Source organism: Embiotoca jacksoni, unplaced genomic scaffold (genome assembly GCF_022577435.1).
Source record: "Embiotoca jacksoni isolate LCO1_2020_lvr unplaced genomic scaffold, fEmbJac1.0.p SCAF_24, whole genome shotgun sequence".
NCBI classification, from domain to species: domain Eukaryota; kingdom Metazoa; phylum Chordata; class Actinopteri; family Embiotocidae; genus Embiotoca; species Embiotoca jacksoni.
Genome location: NW_027185375.1, coordinates 7612591 through 7631429, shown reverse-complemented (window position 1 = coordinate 7631429; position 18839 = coordinate 7612591). Strand labels below are relative to the sequence as shown.

Genomic DNA, 18839 nt, shown 5'->3' with positions numbered 1-18839 from the left:
TTGTGAGGTGCAAAGTAACAAAAAGTTGTTTTCCCTATAGGGTGGAGATGTATTCACACCAGAACAAACCAACAAGCAGGCTTTTCAAAACAGTCCCTTTTTCGCAGCTGCATCTCTTAAAATGCATTTTTGGATTATGTCAAGTAAGATTCTCTGCAGCTTGATTTTCAAACTATAATGATCCCCAATTAATGGCTTTCCAAAAGTTAGAAATTTAAAACATTCAAGCTGCACAACAGGCCGTTGCTTTTGGTGAAAAAGCTCTAAGAGCCCACTTCACAATACCGGCCCTGTTCCAGAAACAGCAAACAGACACAATTAGCAATTCTCTGGTAAACAGAGTGGAGCGTTTAGCATTAATAATAGTCAACCACTCTGCAGTTCCCTTCAGACCTCTACGGAGCATTTCAGATTCTTTCAGTTAATTGTTTTGGTTTTTCAAACCCCACCTCTCATGTTTTTGTTTAGTCTCGAGGTTCTCATCAACTTATTTCAAATTTATATGGTGATCTTATGTGAACGTTAACAGCTTTTTCTGCTTCCCCCAAGTGGTGAAAAATCAATAATCCGTTTAAAATACTGAAACGTTAAAGGCTAAAACAACTGGGGTTTTTTTTATATTCATTACAGAATGAAGAAACATAATTTGAAAAAAAGGAAGACAGAACTCAGAAAAAAGAAAAAAAAAATCACATTGCTGAAGAGGCTGTCCATCCTAATTTCTCATATACTTAATTGTATGCGAGCGTGTGAGTGTGTGTGAATTTCAGAGGTCGATTAGAGAGTTCTTGCTTCCCCAAATGAGTCAAATTAAGGCTGGTCAATCGATCCGCAGATGCAGAGGTCGATGCGACCTAACTGAGTCAGGCATGAAAGAGCTTTTGAAGCGTCTGACCGTTGCCTGGCATTCTAGTCAACCAGCAGATGTGAGAATACCAAGCCTTTATTACGTGGTAATCACACACTCAACTGGGCACGCTGTGACGCTCCCTCTCTCACACACAGAATGCCACACACAGGTTTGTTCTAATATTTCTACTTTCACTTTCATAAATGTTTTATGTACATGCATGTTAGCCATGTGTACTCATATGTGTGTAATTTGAGTGGATGGGTTTGGAAGTGTGTGGGTGTAGATGTGAATATTCAGAGATAGCACACGGCACAGCATTTATTCAGTCTTTGAAGCCAGTAATTGGCAACAGGCTCAATGCGAGGGTGCGGAGATGCATGCACGTGATGCCATCATGTGTGTGCGCGCCTGCATATGTGTGTGTATTAATGCTTAATATATACTTTGATCCATCTAAAAGCATGTTTGAAGCAGTGATTGAGATTGAAGCAAGCAACAGATTGTCATGCTGATAATGGCAGTGTGCAGGAGCACGGAAAGGAAAGGAAAGGAAAGAAGTAGAGGATATGCATTAGGAAAAATAACAGACAAGACATGGGACAGCGAGAAAAGCAAAGTTGATGAAAAGATTAATGGCAGAACGATAGTGAAGAGGAAATGAGAAAAGTGTCAGCGGGCCCCTTAGGCTGTAAAGGCCAGAGAGGTTGGGTGAAGTATCAGTAGACAGATGAATGGTGAAGAGAGTATGAATGTTTCATTCTACATCTAGATTCGGCCTACATTAGAAAATGAACTTAATGAATGTGGCTGTGGGCCTGAAGGTTAATAACTGCACTGTCTTCACAAAGGAATGATTGGAGAACAGAGAGAGGAATAACTGGATGAACTCAGCCAGTGCACTCTGTGGGTGTGTTTAACAGGGAAATGGGCGAGGATGTATTAAATTCAACTACATTTTGAATCTAGATCTACCTATATGTGTTTTGAATATTGATACAAATGGAGTAGTGTTGGAGACACTTCTCAATATTGCTTCATTATTGAAACCTCTGTTTATAAGGGCGAAACTAACTGTTAGCACGAGCCCTGTTGGCAATGACATACAAATAAGAGGTTCAGCTAAAGTAGCAACACAACTGTAAGAAACACAATAATGTATAAGAGTATTCTGAAGGTTTTACCATTTGTAAGCAGGGTAACTATAACTAAACCTTACTTTATCTCTAACGTGGTCTTAATCTGAAGTAAATCTAAAATTGCGGTGACACCCTAAAATGGCACGCAGATTCAGCTGCATGTCTTGTTGAAATATTCGGTTCCGGAAGCTTAGTGACGCAGTAAATCAAAGCACAAACCAAAGATGTACAACAAATTACAAGCAGCTGCAAGTTTCAAATCATTTTACTGTGAATCTTTGGTCTCAACTAGACATAACTAGCTGGTAAACTTTAGATCACAAGCCAAGTGCTAACATGCTAATCAGCCGGGTTATCCTTCAGCCATAGACTGTTAATAAGCAGATAGCGCAGCTCCCAGTTTGTGTTCGAGGGGCAGAAACCCTCTCTAGCTTTAAGATTAGACTCAAAACTTTCCTTTTTCATAAAGCCTATAGTTAGGGCTGGCTCAGGTGGACCTGAACCAACCCTTAGTTATGCTGTTATCGGCTGAGGCTGCTGGGGGACCTTGTTACATGCTGAGCTTCTTTTCTTTCCTCCTACTCTTTAACTGACTCATACCTCACCATCTTCTTCTCTCCCATAGTTTCTTCTTATTGTCTGTTGTCTCCATTCAGTTCCCTCGCTCGCGTAGTTTCTCTTCTTTCTTTTCCAGATGTCCCGTCATGGAGCTGCATGTCTCTGCCCTGCGCTTGTCGTCTCCACCAACAGTTCTTCTCTTGTATCTCTCTGCTGTCCTTTTCTCTCTCTGCTCTCCTCTCACCCCAACCGGTCGAGGCAGATGTTCTCCACCTCTGAGCCCGGTTCTGTCGGAGGTTTCTTCCTGTTCAGAGGGAGTTTTTCCTTCCCTCTGTTGGAGGTTTATCTTCCTTAAAGAGGAGTTTTTTCCCTCCTAGCTTATGTGGGAATTGTTGAATTGTTGGGTTCCTTTGTATAATATTGTAAAGTCTTGCTGTAAGGACTTTGATGTGTTTACTCACCAACACACACATGCACTCTTCTCCCCAAGTCATATTGCAGATGTTCATATCCACTATCTGTCAGCCTCTGTTGGTTTGTTTTTTGCCTCTCTCTCTCTCTCTCTCTCTCTCTCTCTCTCTCTCTGTGTGTGTGTGTGTGTGTATTGTGTGTGTGTGTGTGTGTGTGTGTGTGTGTGTGTGTGTGTGTGTGTGTGTGTGTGTGTGTGTGTGTGTGATGTTGAGAGGTCCTGGCAGCACAGTACTCAGACTTCGGTCCCTTGCTAATGTCACACAGAGAGGCAAGCAAAGAGCCTGAGGGAGCGAGCTTGCTAACACACACACACACACACACACACACACACACACACACACACACAAATGAATATGAACACTGAGAATGAACATTTAAACTTAGCGTACTCACAACAATGCACCATGAAGGCTTCTCTATAGTCTTCCTTGACGTGTATGGATTTATTTGCAATGACTTGATCACACACACACACACACACACACGGTGAGTGTTCATTTAAGTGTCATTTTTCTGCTGTGGGCACCCTGACATCACACACACACACACACACACACACACACACACACACACACACACCACACACACACACACACACACACACACACACCTGCACTCACATGGAGTTCACAACTATACCTATACGTTGAAGCACTCTCTCACTAAAACACACAAAGGTGAGCCATACTAGGGGAACCTCAGTCATTGAGAAAGTCGACGCCTAGTAAGATTCAACGACTGGAAACAGTTCTCAAAGGGACGTGGCCAGAGCCATATATTTATACAGTAAATGTGGGTCTGGTAATAACAGGCAAGGTCAATGCTAGTATTTGCTAAAGGTGGTAGTTTAGTCTAGTGGTGCCAAAGCTACGGGTCCAATCCCCATCAAAGGGACATATCTGAGGTGTCATGAGATTATTAATAGGGCAAAAAACAAAGGTCTGCTGCACTCTTAAATTTGTTCTTTTGTGTATTAAGTGTCAATTATCTGAGATTTATTTTAAGGGAAACATCTCTTTAGTAAAACTGCTGAAACTCATGAACATCTGAACATCAGTTATGCACTAACTGCTTTATAGTGAAGGACCACAAACCAAACAGGTTGGTAACTACAGGATAAATATTTTGGAAAGCATGTATTTTATTTTTATTATATGGTGTCTTTATAATAAGCCTCCATTTGTAAGAGTTCCTATTAATCACATCATTCTCATGAGCAATTCTTTGGAAATATTGGTGTGCCTAGAAACTAACATATAACTGAAATGCTCAAAGTACCTCAAACTTCCCAGCACTCTGCTAGGGGTAAAATTTGAGGATTGTAGAGGCAGCTTCCATTAATCTCAATCCTCATCTGTCATCCTTTCTTCATTGTATCGCACTGAGATTAACTACACAATTGATTTCCCTCCATCTCTTTATCTCCCTTCTTCCAACTTTTTCTATTTCCTCCCAAATCTTATTTCATCAGTCCTCTTCCAGCTCCACTGTCTCGTCACTGCTTTCCTCCAGCAAAGAAACAAGTGCACTTTACAAGTCCTTTGGCTCCACACTCGGCCGTGTACATAAAGAGTTGGCACTCGCCTGCTCTCTTTCTCCTTCATTTCTTTAATTTCAAAAGTAAATAGCCCTACGGTGATGAGAAATTACAGCTTCTTCGAATGAATGCCAAAAAGAGATGTGCCACACTGTGTGTGTGTGTGTGTGTGTGTGTGTGTGTGTGTGTGTGTGTGTGTGTGTGTGTGTGTGTGTGTGTGTGTGTGTGTGCGTGTGCGTGTGAGCGAGCGAACGAGCGAGCGAGCAATGCCAAGAAGCAGTACAGTTTGATAACAGAGCAGATGGATAACACGACTGCGTTTGATTTGTTTGTGTTCAGGAAATGAGGGAGACAGAGCTGTGGTAAAACTAATGAAGTTAAATGGAACCGAGTGTTTCATCAGCTCAATGCATTCCTGTATGATGAAAAATCCCAACACTGGCCCTTTCCTTACTTTACAGGAGCAATACAGAGGCAGTGAAATCAATCAATCTGTGAAATGTGTTTTCAAAGGAGGCCATTATTTTCAGCAAAGAAAAAAAAAAAAAAAGAGATTAAAAAAACAGCTTTTGTTTTTTTTAGATTCACACTGACACTCGAGCCCTTTTGAAACCTGTCACACTGAGGTCTGAGGGTTTCAGAAAGGACACAAAACATCAACAAACAAAGAGAAAATATGAAAACTTGACCAGTGAGCAAAGAAAGATCACACTGAAGTGTTGCATTCGGTGATGGAGAATGAGAAAGAGAAGCTGGACATGTGCATTGAAGAGAATAATACAGACAGACAAAGTGAGAGGCAATAGCACGACAACAGAGTGGACTACGGGTATTTAGAGGCGCCTCTCGTCCACTCCTGCTTCACTTAGGTTTTTTTATTGTTCTCCCATCTATCTCTCCTTTGCTTAAAATCCTCATCTCTTCTTTAATCCAATCAGACAATCAGTCATGACGATTCTTCCGTCACAAAAACACAAACATACAAACCACCGCGTCCAATGAAGCTGACACCACTTGCAAGATCTAACAACCACATACGCATGCACTCGTGAGCATACCGTCACACATATGCATTGCATGCCGAACCAGCCTGCAGTCATGCATGCAGCGTGGCTGGACACCTTGTATGTATGTGCGTGTGTGTGTGTGTGTGTGTGTGTGTGTGTGTGGACTCTTATCAGATTATATAAAGCAGGTTTGGTTATGCTGCTGTGACAGATTATACACAAATGAATTGAAGAAAAGGGAGAGGGGGGTGTATAAGAGGAGGATAGAAAAAAAACAGGACAGAAAAAACTAGAACAAAATGGATGAGTATATTAGTATCATAGTAGTAATGTAAGATGAGGTGTTACAGGGCAGGACAGGAAAAAATGTCTTCTGCTTCAATGGGATGTAGAGCTGAACACGAGGAGACAGTAATAAGGACATATGGGAGTGATTGTGGAAATTGGATGAAAAGGAGACCAGAGAGAGGTGAGACAGAGGGGGATAAAGTAAACAACCCAGGGGTGGAGTGACAGACATCGGATGGAGGAGGCCACAAAGTGACGAGGCCGAGAGGAGTAATGGGGCGAGCTGGGAAACTGAGGTGAGAGAGAGGAGACGGATGTGATACCCTGAGAGAGAGAGAGAGAGAGAGAGAGAGAGAGAGAGAGAGAGAGAGAGAGAGACAGCAGGAGTGAAACTGACGAGTGAAATGTTGAGAGAGGGGGTAATCAGCGAAACAATGTGGGCAAGGGAGCGACGGGAGATGAAGAAAGATGAGGAGGGAAATGACAGAAACAGAAAAATAAGAGTAAGAAGACAGATTTAGAAAGATTTAACAATTCTTCCTCCGCTATCATAATAAATCATATAACAGCACCGCAAGTCTCATCTTTCCTCTGTTGAGGTTTTACATCTTGGTTCTACGTTGTTATTAGGTCTGTGATTGTGGAATTATTACCTTCTTGGAAGAGATTACTCTTTTTCCAGGAAATAATGGATTTTAAAGGAGCACCAATCAATAGTTTTATATCTACAATTACTAAGTGTATGTGAAAGGTGGTGCAAGTAGTGACAAAGTCAGTGAGCACCTGTCAGCAGTTTTTTTAGCTGCTTGTTTTGGTTTTATGCACTGCAGCTTTAATATTTGTGGATTTGTGAATAACTTACAATGAAGGCACTCTTCACCTTCCAAGCAGTCCCAAACAACAGCAGAAGTTAGCAACTAGCTGGAGAACAGAGTGGAGCCTCTAGCTGCTAAAGAGACTTAATTTACAGATGTATTAAATTTTTATTTGAAGAGGTCCAGAGCTGCCAATTCAGCATGAAAAATAAGAGGAAAAACAACTGCAGCTGAAAGGTTTATTCACGTTGTCTATATTGGCAAGCTCCCCCATTAGCAGGGCATCATAAATCCCTGTACAATCCTTTCTTGGTTTAGCAGAGACTTTTATTTTGAAGGGTACAGGTTAAGCCCTCTGGTGTTACGTCTTAATTTTACCATCTTTTTTCCTTAAGTGTTCTTAATATAGTTTAATGTCAGTAGAATATATGCCGTAATGTAATGTAGACTTTTTACATTTGACAATAAAAAGGAGTATTCCATGTTTTGACAGGAAGGCTAATTTTATCTCAAAGTGTTATGAGGTGTCTGTTGTAGGAAGTAGGGTCTTTGTCCCTTATACAACACAACCCAGATTTACACCCACTGCACATGCTATGAATCTCGGGCTATTTTTCCCAGGAAAAGAGAGTATTCCTGGTAAATACCAGAATTTCAATTCCCAGAATTCAACCATAGTTGTTACATTTTATAAACTGGAAATATCAATTTAAATGCCAAACCACACAGAAAGAGAGAAAAGAACAGACAAGAGCAGAACGTGGAGAGGATGGAGAGCGAAAGGAGAAAATTAAAGAGTGAAAGCAGTAGAAACAGGGTGGCGAGGAAAAGCTAAAAAAAAACAGCACACAAGGGAGGGAGAGTAAAGGGGAAAAAATAAACATGTGCTTCATCTGTTCGACAACCAGTTGTCGCTCCAAATAGGTTCACACTCTTCTTGAGATTTTACTTCTTTCAAGGAGGACACACTGCTTTCCTCAACTGTCCACTTCACATGAGACACATTCACTTAACGCAACCTGCAGCAATCATTTTCAGAGCGTGGTACATGTGGCTCTCTAAAGCTCTCGCATGGCTACAATGCAGAGTCCACCTTACACTACTGTGACTAAAATGGATGCAGCATTTGTCGGCTTCATTTCTGTTGCAATTCAGACTGTTCAATAGATTTATTAGCACGAGTGTCGACTGTCAGGCTATTATTTACTCTCGCTGCTTGCCAGTCTGAATCTGGTCTGGGGATGAAAACAGGGAGCCTCACTGTGTTTCAAAATTCTCCCAAGTGTCCCTTATTCACACAGCTCTGTGTTGTTCATTTTGGACTTAGAAATGTGGAGCTGCTTCCGATTGAATCTGGGTTTATTTTGTACAAATTCACAAAATTGGCCTAAGGCTAAGGGGGTTTTAAAGGTCAGTGTATTCTTCATCCGTGCCCACTTTCACAGTTGGCTGAATAAGCCTGTGATTGTCCATTTCACGTCTAGCTTCCCATTCATGATTTAAAAAGAGCAAATTGCAGTGAATCCTGCCTCAGAGAGCGGCGGGGAAAAAAAGACAGACGCAGTGTTGTTTTTTTCCTCCGCCGTCTCTTCTTCTATCTTTCTGAAATCATAACCACCTTGGTCACTTTTCTCCACTTAGCGTGGCCACATGCTGCCAAGCATCAAGCCATCCCTGAAATGTAATTTAAGGCAACAACAACACCGCTGACAACAATAACAACATCACCAGGACAGTCTGCCCTGTGAATCATCGCACAGACACAGAGACACAGACAGTTACTATCTCTCACACACACTGTTGTCAGCGCGAGTGTGTGTGTCATATTCTGAGGTTACTCATAAAACAAATGGCTCCTCTCCACCTTGGTGTTTTCTATTCTTAGCAGCAGCAGGGCGAGCCTCTCTGCATATCAATGCCCGGCTCATCTTTAAACATCATCTGGTGGGACGGTAGAGACGACGGCACCATCAAGTGTGTCTAACGTTTTCTATATTCGTTTGTCGGTTTATGGTTATTTTGTGTCAAAACTTTTGTTAATGTAAATGTGCATTTTTTATTTTTATTTTTAAGAGTGCCTGTCACTGTGTACTGGACAGTGATGGTCCCCGCTGTAAACACAGACTCAATGACTTAAGGACACAGAGGACCGAGTGAGATCATAGCTAACCTTTCAGGATCAATGAGATAACCTGGTCAGGGGTCGTGGCTGGTGGACCTCCGTGATTAATTCTGCAAAGGAATCACCTGCCTGCAGCAAGATGAGCCTGGCTGCACCAGACTACTGCTCACAGCTTCAGTGTGCTTCACTGTGATTACAGTCTGGAAACCCTGTTCACCAGTGGAAGTGACATTGAACTGAAGCATTTTTTTCTAAATGTAGTGACTGCAGTGGTCGAGTTTCAGCACAACATACGGTGAATGGTGGTCAATGCCGATGGGTTAAAGGCTGCTCCAATACTTTCAAAATGAACCCGAGGTCTACGTCCATGAGGACGAGACGATTGGTTATAGAGTGTGACCAGACTCTAACATTCATGCAGTCAATTTGGGTAATGCATGGCAGAGGACTACAATAACCATTTCCTTTTCCATTACAAAATAAAATAAACTATTTTGAAGCAAATAAGGTATTCAGCTCAAGAAAGGAGACTCTTAACAGTCTAAACCAGAGATTCAAATAAACACTCAGTGGTTTTGTTGCTACAGCCTTACTATGTCTGCGATGACCATTAGCTTAAGGCGGCTAACGTTTGCAATATTGAAAAATATATTTCTGTATAACGGACTTTACTAAATAAATTCTATTTTTCACATGATTTTTTTTCCCACTGACTTTATGACTCCTTTTGGTTTGTGCAAGCATAACCATTCAAGAATTTAACATCATTCTGTTATTGCTACTTGTGGCTACAATGGCTGCTGTTCAGTAACTGAACGTCGCACGCCTGAAGGCACCACAAAACAAAGTGACTTGAGGTGGCATGGTCAAACTTTGGACATTTTTAGTGGTGCACTCACTTTTCCCTCCACCTTTATCAGGTACTTAGTTGGACACGTCTGCTTAAGACGTTGCATCCTCTATTGAGCCGACTGCACATGGAGAGTCTGGCATCTCTGACTGTAGGGACTCGCTCTACATTTGGCTGAAGAACAGTGGTGTAAATTGATGCATCTCGAAACAAATCTCTTCAACATTTGCGAATTCCCTTTGGGGCTATGTAAAATACACCAAGACATAACAAAACTATCATAAGAATGCAAAGTATTACACCAATGCCATGATGACTGAAGTGCATTCTCACTGTCAACACTCCTCTCTCTACTCTCATATATACATTTGTGTGAAATATGGCGCTTTCTGAAAGTGTTCATAACAATCAGTCTTTATGGCTTTGACTTACAGCGAACATAACTTCACCCTCCATTAAATATGTTTGCCAGAGTCTCGCAGTATGAGTTTCACATGGTGTGTGATAAATGGAGTGATTTCATTCAGTGATATAATTTACATTTTAGAATTATTTTTGGGCATTTTTTTTTTTTTCCTATTTGACAGGGACTGTTAGAAAACGACAGGAAATGTGGGAAGAGAGTCAAAGAACGACATGAAACATATTGTCACCCTGGCCGGAAGTCGACATGGGGACAGAACATATGTGCTGACATGGAACGCTCCTTAACTACTCAGCTATTGGATCGCTCCTAAATGATATAATCATACTTGAAAGGAGATTTACACCGCAGGATCTGCCGTCTGATTTGCTCAATATGAGAACTAAGCAAACTACCGCATTCAGTGCTTCAAGCTACTAATGACTCAGTTCATCATTAGCTGCTTTCCCTCTGAAGGACTAAGTGAGGTACATGAGTGTGAGGTCCAAGGCAGTCTGTTGTGCAAGTGAGATCACTGTTGGTGCATTTGAAACTGATGCCCAGTTTGGAAATTTCACTATTTGGCAATAAATGTGTCAAATGAATCGCTGAAATGATGCTTCGGGGAGTGATTGGAAACAGAGTGGAATGAAAGATGTGAGGGGCCCGGCCGGCCAGTTGGGCCCCGTGAGGGAAATCAGGGTGATATTAGGTCGGCACTACTCAGCTTTACGGGTATTTTAAACTCAAGAGAGGTGTTTCAGCCAGAACATATCTGAAACCTATATTGTTCCCATCTTTTGTGTAAGTGATTATTGATTTTTTTTTTTTTAGCAAAGTATTTAGCGCCCTTTGATGCCTGATAGTGGTGCAATACTTTGATTTTAACTTCTTCTGTGCTCCAATCACAGTATGTTGAACACATTTTTTACTTTTCTTCTACATTTCCAACAGCCTCCTCTTATACGAGGCTTTAGATCATGCTGTAATTTTCTATTTTAAAGTTGAATATAACAAATGGCTGCACTGATCGTTACGTTTTGGGTTTGAGAGACTGTCATTTGATGGTATAAACCTCAATCCGTGGCCTCCACTCACATTACACGCTTTACCAATCAGCAAGTGTTGAGGTGCCACTATGTGATGTGGCGTTTGGGCAGTGCCTGTGGGTATTGGGCACTTTCCATGAATGTCAAACACTCCATAAAATCAAACAGGATAGGCCAATGACTTTGTGTCGCAGCCAGAGAGGAGAGGAACACCACGATATATCAATGTCCTCACATTCTATTGACTTAATTAATCAACCTGTAGGCAGGAGGCCACGCTTTAAACCTCCAGGGGGAACGCACTGTTAGGTTGCAGCAAGATTAAACAGCAGTCCAAACAAATGATGGAGATGGAGTGGACTTTTAAAATTTTGAATAAAATCACTTTCCGTAAACAAGATGAAGTAGATTAAAAAGGTTGTTGGTGAGTCGGATGGAAAGCTTGGGATGAGAGCTGAAAGTTTAATGATGCCTGGGGTGAAATGCATGGACAAACAGGTGATTTTTTTTTTTTTTTTTGCTGTACGCCTCAAGAATATGGAGCGTCAAAGTTTTTAATAATAAATGAATAAAAAAAAAGTATGTAAATAATTACACTAATATTTTGAGTAAAATATATGAATGAACCAATTATTAAATAAAATCATGGATGATCAAATATCATCTCACATTATTGAATATTGTTTTGTCCCATTACTTACTAAGGTTTATTTGTGTTTGTTGTTCTCACACCAGGCTTGGCTCAATGTTAGCAGCAATTTAATATTGAATGCTTTGGGGCTCCATACAGGAATGACCACTATTGAAAAGCATGACTTTCTGGCTCAATCAATCACTGCCATCAGCAATTGTTTTAGCCCTGGAAGGCATAAAAAAACATTGGGCCAGGGATTTGAAGATTAGGCTGGCCTATATGTCATCTCAATGGGCATCCACAATGTACTTGTAACAGTGCAGCCTAAACCAAGTGTCATTCTTCCTCTAGTAACCTCTGCTTCTGCCTCCACGAGTCATTTTTCTTTTTCTACTTACCTGCATTGTCAACATTATTTCCCTCCGCCGCCCCATTCATAAGAACTTACAACCCCCCCCCCCCCCCCCCCCTCCCACACACACACACACACACACACACCCCACCCCCCGCTGGCCACACTACAAGCATGTAATAAACAAACCCACGCAAGGGATAGAAGAGGATTATGACCACAGGGACTTTCCTGTCCCTCTCAGCTGCTGGACATAAGCACTATGCTAAAAGTAGCAGGCTTCCTGGGTTCCCTTACAGCATCAGTAACCAGGGACCGATGCCAACAATACACATAACCAGATTAACATGGACAAGAATAGAGGCCAAGTTGGGGTTACCACCTTCGGCTGCCTGGCAGTGAGTATGTTGTTTAAGTCATTAATGGATTAGTCAAGGATACAGGAAAGAAAGACTCCGACAGAGGCGTGGAAAAAGTCTTGGATATTTTTGTCGCCTGCACAAACACACACAGACTAAGCAGGTATGGAGGCAGCATGACTCCTGCATACACTAAAGCCCGCACAAACCTAGAGGTGAAGTATAAATATGACAGCTTGACCAGATCCATGTCAACATTGACATTTCTGCCTCTCACAAAATAATGAATAAACACATGTGTTGTTACCTGCAAACACTTGGTTTCTCTGGACTCGCAGTCATTTACAGTAAACTAGGCCGCCCAAAACATACTGCTGCTGTGTTTGAGTTCATTGCACTCACAAGTAAAATAAATGGGATGTTGTCTTTTTAAATAAGAGAGCTGTTGCTAATGGATATTCAATCAGAATCATTGTCAAAATTTAGTTTCGTCTGAAAATATTGTTTCCTATCAACCTAACACAGGAATGTGTCCTTTTATTTTGAAATTCATCTTAAATTTTTTGCAGACAAGACATCATAATATATTTGGACCCTTTGCTTGTTCATAAAGAGCTTTGCGTGTCTCCACTGTCTGAAATGTTCCATCACCAACCTGCAGACAGTAATAGCCGGCTGGATGCTGGACAGCATCAAAGCTGCTTAACACAAAGACGTATTGCTGCTGATATAAGCTGAAAATGGTTGAAGATATGCAAATTAATTTATAGCCTACATTTCCTTGGACAGCTTGGGTCCTTGAATTATTGAGAGGGCGACATATCTTTGGGTTAATTATTTATCATTGTTGAAAAAGTCCTCATCACCATCATCATCAGGCTGCCATTAGGTCAGTGATCATCATGAAAACTACCATCATCGTCATTATCAATATCACCGTTACTATTACCATCCTCATCTCCATCATCATGCTGCCATTATAAAGTTCAGCTATCATCATAAAAACTACCACCACCATCCACGTCTCATTATTTTTTATAATCATGTGATTGTCATCATCAAAACTGTTACTACGTCATCATCGTCTTCATTATCATCATAACTCCAGCAACATTTTCATCATCATCACTAGCACCACCTTCATCATGTCAGGATAACCACTACTTCCATCAGCAGCAGCATTAAAACAACCACCATCATCTACCAATATCACAACTCTCAGCACTACCGTCACCACCACCATCATCATCATCATCATCATCATCAACAACACTCCCACAGCCATCATCATCAATCCTCACCTAACCCTAACCACAAACAAACATTTAAATATTATAATCTTCCAAGATAAAATTAAATTAATTTAAAAAAAAAAAAAAAGCCAAAAACCTATTGTGCGTCTCAGTTTCAGTTTTAGTCATTTCTTGAATTAATCTCAGAACATTCACTCGTATGTATTACCGTACTCTCTGGCTGCAGTTCCCACCGTAACCTATCCATTCCGCTCGTGCACCCTGACCCGGTGCGCAGTCTCTCCATACCGGGGTGTGTTCGCCGTTCCTAACCCTAATCTCATCCTCCCTCACCGGCCACCGGCAATCCCCATCCTCGCTCGGCAGGGTTATACCCCTGTGGGTTTGGGGGAAATGTCACTCACTTGTATTCTCTCTGCAGCTGAGGGAGCCGCGCTCTGCTCAGCCGGCGCGGGTCAAGATCTCCGGTTTACGCACGTAGCGTACGCTGTCTCTCAGCAGAGGAGACTGCGCGCCGGATAAATGCTTAATTGAAAGGCGTCTCCCAGACAAGGCAGAGCTCTGCGGTGTCGCACACACCTGAAAAGAGACCCCTGAAACCTGTAGGGCACGCTGGTGACCGGTAAATTCCTCCGAGGTCTCTCTCCCTCAGCTTCCTTTTCCCGCTCATCATCTGGCTCATATCGCCCTCACACTTTTGTTTTTTGCTCCTTATTTACGCACGCATGCACCGATCTGTGCAAATTACACCAACAGCTGCAATTAACCTGTCAAAGTGATTGCACTACATACCTGCACGCTTCTTACACACACCGACTGTCTCCCCGTCACGCGCACCACTCAGGTGGGAGTAATAAGATCAACTATAATAAATGCACATGAATACATAGTCATAACAATAGTAATGCGCGCTGTCTTCTCACCGTTTCGGTACTCTGCAAAAAGCCCAAGTCGGGATCCGTTCATTGATTCACTGAGTCGTCCCTCTGTCGGTTCATCCCTTCCCTCCGTTCCGTCCCTCATTCAGCAGCTGAATAAACGTCTCTCCCTCCTCTGAAGCGGCGGCGGAGACGGAGCGCGCGCACTTAACCCGTTGGCTCACTCGCGCGCTCTTGAGCCCTCCCCGGTCTCTCCTCTCCTCTCCAGTGTAGAGAGAGAGAGAGAGAGAGAGAGAGAGAGAGAGAGAGAGAGAGAGAGAGAGAGAGAGAGAGGTGTGGAAGACGTGGAACTGAGAAAGAAAAAAAAAAAAAGAGATGGAGCTGAGGAGGTATGAGCTGATGTGAGCAGGAGTGGAGGGATAAGACACGCAGCTAGACAGTGGCTATTACTGTGTGTGTTTGTGCCCGCTTGCAAGTGTGTGTGTGACAGGATGGATGTGAACCAAAGGAGCATGCACTCCCAGCAGCATCACCCCGGCACTGATAAACATAGACCACAGGAGAGGAGAGGAGAGGAGAGAAACAGAAATAGAAAATTGGTGAGCAGAGAAGCAGCAGAGGTGAAAAAGAAGATGATGAAAAAAGATGAAGCGAAAAAAGAGCAAAATCTCTACCGTTTATAAATTCGAGGCTGCAACCAGTAGTTGTTTACAGAAAATGTTCAACTAAGGTGTTGATGATTTGTTTTAGTCAATGATGCCGGTTTTGAGCCCAAACTCCAAGAATATTTAATGTACAATGATATAATATAAAGAAAAGCTGCCACTTCTCCAATTTGAGAAGCTGAAACAAAAGTTATTTGTTTAAGAAATGACCAAACTGGTGCACTGATAGTCCATGAACTACAACATACCCTGACTGAGGTTCTTTGGTTGCAAGTCATTCTTAATTTTGTGCTTGTGACAGATTGGATCAGCGGAAGGGAATCTCTCTCGGTGATTGGTTGTTGTGAAAGTGTTAAGGTTATAGGATTAGGATAGGGTTAAGGACCAGACAGTGAAACAACCAATCACAGCAGCGGAGAGTTAAAAACTTGCATCCCTCAGCCTGATCCAGTCTAGCAGCAGCCTTAATTTTTTCCCCTTTCGTTTTCCATCATCTTTACTGCAGTTATCCAATTACCGCATTAAAATGTCCAAATATAATTCTGAGGAAGTTGCCGATTAATTTTCTGTCAATCAACAAGTTTTAGATTTGCAGACAAAACTCTTCATTATCATTCATCTGTGCTGTACTGCATTACTGGGATTGTGAATGTGTTCCAGCACAGACGTGAAAGCATGTGCTTTGGATGGAATTCATTTGCGGATTGAAAAGTGCAGCTCTGCCACGCGTCACCTCAGAAGGATGGCCTCCAATGGGATGAGACGAGGAGGTGAGGGGGCGAGAGATGGATGAGGGAGAGAAGGGCAGGGAGAACACTGGGGTAGTGGACAAGGAGAGACAAGGGAGAGATAGGACAGGTGCAAGGGAATGATGGGAAAAGAGGGCGCGGGGCTGAAAAGAGAGGAGTGCTGGAGTCGGTGTAAATAATGAGAGAGGAGCGGAGTAGTTTTACATGATCCGTCTTTTTCGACACAGTTGATCAGAGTTCTGTCTCGGCGTGAAGCATGGCCTCTGCACCGCAAGCTAATTCACACCCCGAGGGGACATCACACACACACACATGCACGCACGCACACACACACACACACACACACACACACACACACACACACACACACACACACACACGCGCGCGCACACACACACACACACACACACACGCGCGCATATGCACGCACGCACACATTACAACTCCAGCCCAGCTCTTATGTACGCTGAGAGAACACAGATTCACAAACCCACACAACCCCTCATGTCCAAATGCATTCCAGCTAAATGCATGACTGCAAATTCATAGCTGGACACCCAAGCATGTTTGTGCACATTCGCACGAGCGCACACACACACACACACACACACACACACACACACACACGCACGCACACACATACACGATGCTAAACAAAATGCATGAAATGGATGCACACATACAGATGCCAACACATCCAACACGCCCCCACACACATTTCTATTATATCTGCTGAGGAGCGTAAAGTCTAGAAATGAATAATGTCAATGACTGCATGTAATATTAAAGGGCTATACTGATGCAGAACACTGTCTGGGTTTGGAAAGGAGGAAATATTCTGTGTCAGAATAACAAGAGGAGCAGAAATCTTTTATTTAACTTTTATCTCCACTGTTTTTGTCAGTCCAGTACGTTCACACTTTTCCCCAAACACACTAGTTCCTATTGAAAATGTGAATCTAATCAAACCAAGCCAGACATTTATGGTTTTATCTGTTTTTAAAATATTGTTCTCTCAAGGAGAATGACAGCATCTGCCTCTTCAGCAAGTGCCCCAAAAGGACCCATTGAAGTGAGAATAATTATAGCCAGGCCAAAGACAAAGATTATGATGTTACTAGATGTAAATATGTTTCAAGTAGCAAAGTACACATTGAGAGGGTGTCAGGGTGGATGGACAGGTAACCAAAACATTGGATTTGAACAAAACATTAGACTTAAATGCAAGTCACTGCTGTGTTAAACCAAGTAGCAAACCACAGAGACGTAACCCACTGGTTTGTAAACTGCAGTTTTGACACCTCGAATCTGGTATTTCAGCAGACGCCATCTTGGTTTTTTGGAATCAAAAGTGACCATATATGGACGAGTTGAAGAGGAACGAAGGGGAATCTGACCGAGAACCTGAGGACACTAGCCCCGCCCACCTTTACAGGCAACCTGACCTGACATATAGGCATGTCAATCAAACCAGGAACACCCCGACACATACCTCTCTTTAAGGCCCAATATCTAATTAATTATGTAATTATTTTTAAAAAGACCACCAGATCACTGATCAGAAGGAAGGACTTTAGCAAACGACATCATAATAACTGGTGAAAAAAATTTATTGGCTTTGTATTTCATGAGAGAATTTGATGCTTTTTGAATGGGAGTCTAATGGAGCCAGAGGTTTTTTGGAGCCAGTGCCTTGTGGACCTCAGTGGTATTGTATTTAAAGGCACTTCTGCATTGGCTTCACTTTTCACTGGAGGCTACATCCATTTCTAAAAACACCTTGGATTCAATACAGAAAATCAGTCAAAGCATGACCACGATCTTTTTTTAGCTGAGGGGATGGCATAATGTGTTGCCAGAAAAACAAAAATAACAAAATTTGTTGAAAGCAGATTACCGAAGGTCACCTCAAAAAGGATGAAAAAAATGTTTTAGGGGGAAGTCAGGGATTATTTTAACGCTGAATGCTACCAGTCATTGATCAACAGCCTTGAAGCACTGAGATAACTCATATCATTCATCTGGAAATACCGGTTTGCTTACTGCGGTAGGATTAATTCTAATGATTCAAATAGAAAGATGGTACATCACTGAAAACATGTTGGCTAGAAGGCTTCCATTCATTGTCATTTATTCAAATCAAATTAGATAAAGAAAAAAGAAAAACGCGAATGTAATAAAATAATTTGAATTTATATAAACTGCATGAATATCCCCAAAAGTCCTGATTGAAGCAGAAAACATTACTTAAGAATCATGTTTTCACTGTCAGTGCTCCAGATTCCTGCTCCGACTATCTTCTATTTAAATTACAGTCACTGCATCACCTGCAATTCCTTGCTCCCTGTCTCCGCTGTATTTCTACTTTTCTCAACATAGCATCAAAACATTTCAGATTCAGTGCCAATTAACCATCCTCCATCCCCTCGCAGTGTGTCTCTGCCTGCCTCACTACTATATTGCCAAACAAACCACAATGATATCTTCCAAGAAAGCTACAAATTCTACTCAGTTTCTATGGCAATGGGAGAAAAAGCGGGCCCCTCGGTCTTACGACCGTAATATCGCTGAAAACGATGACTGTACCACAGTGCAGAGGGGTCTTTGAATGCAGCAGTGTAAACAGTTTCAACCTGGAGGAGAACTGCTGCTTTCTGTGAAATATTAAATCGATTCTTAAGCTTGAAAGACATGAAAGTGTAGCACATTGATCACAGTTGTGTTTGTTAGAAGCAGAAATTAGTCTTATTTATGGGGATTATTAGTAAGAGATTAGTCAGAAACATGTTAGACATATAAGCCCGTTTCCGAAAAAGTTGGGACGCTGTGTAAAATGTCAATAAAAACCAAATGCAATGAT

The 18839-nt window shown here is 42.0% G+C and overlaps 1 protein-coding gene across 2 annotated transcripts in view; it reads right to left on the bottom strand.

Annotated features, from left to right (window-relative positions):
* LOC138204123 (sodium/calcium exchanger 1-like) overlaps nucleotides 1-14792 on the bottom strand; it is a 104201-nt gene extending 89409 nt beyond the window's left edge. The window contains exon 1 of one of the 2 annotated variants that reach the window (XM_069159270.1): nucleotides 14611-14792. The gene's annotated coding sequence lies outside the window, so the exon portion shown is untranslated. The remainder of the gene's footprint in view (nucleotides 1-14610) is intronic. The other variant, XM_069159271.1, reaches the window with a different exon arrangement.
* Nucleotides 14793-18839: the final 4047 nt, after the last annotated feature.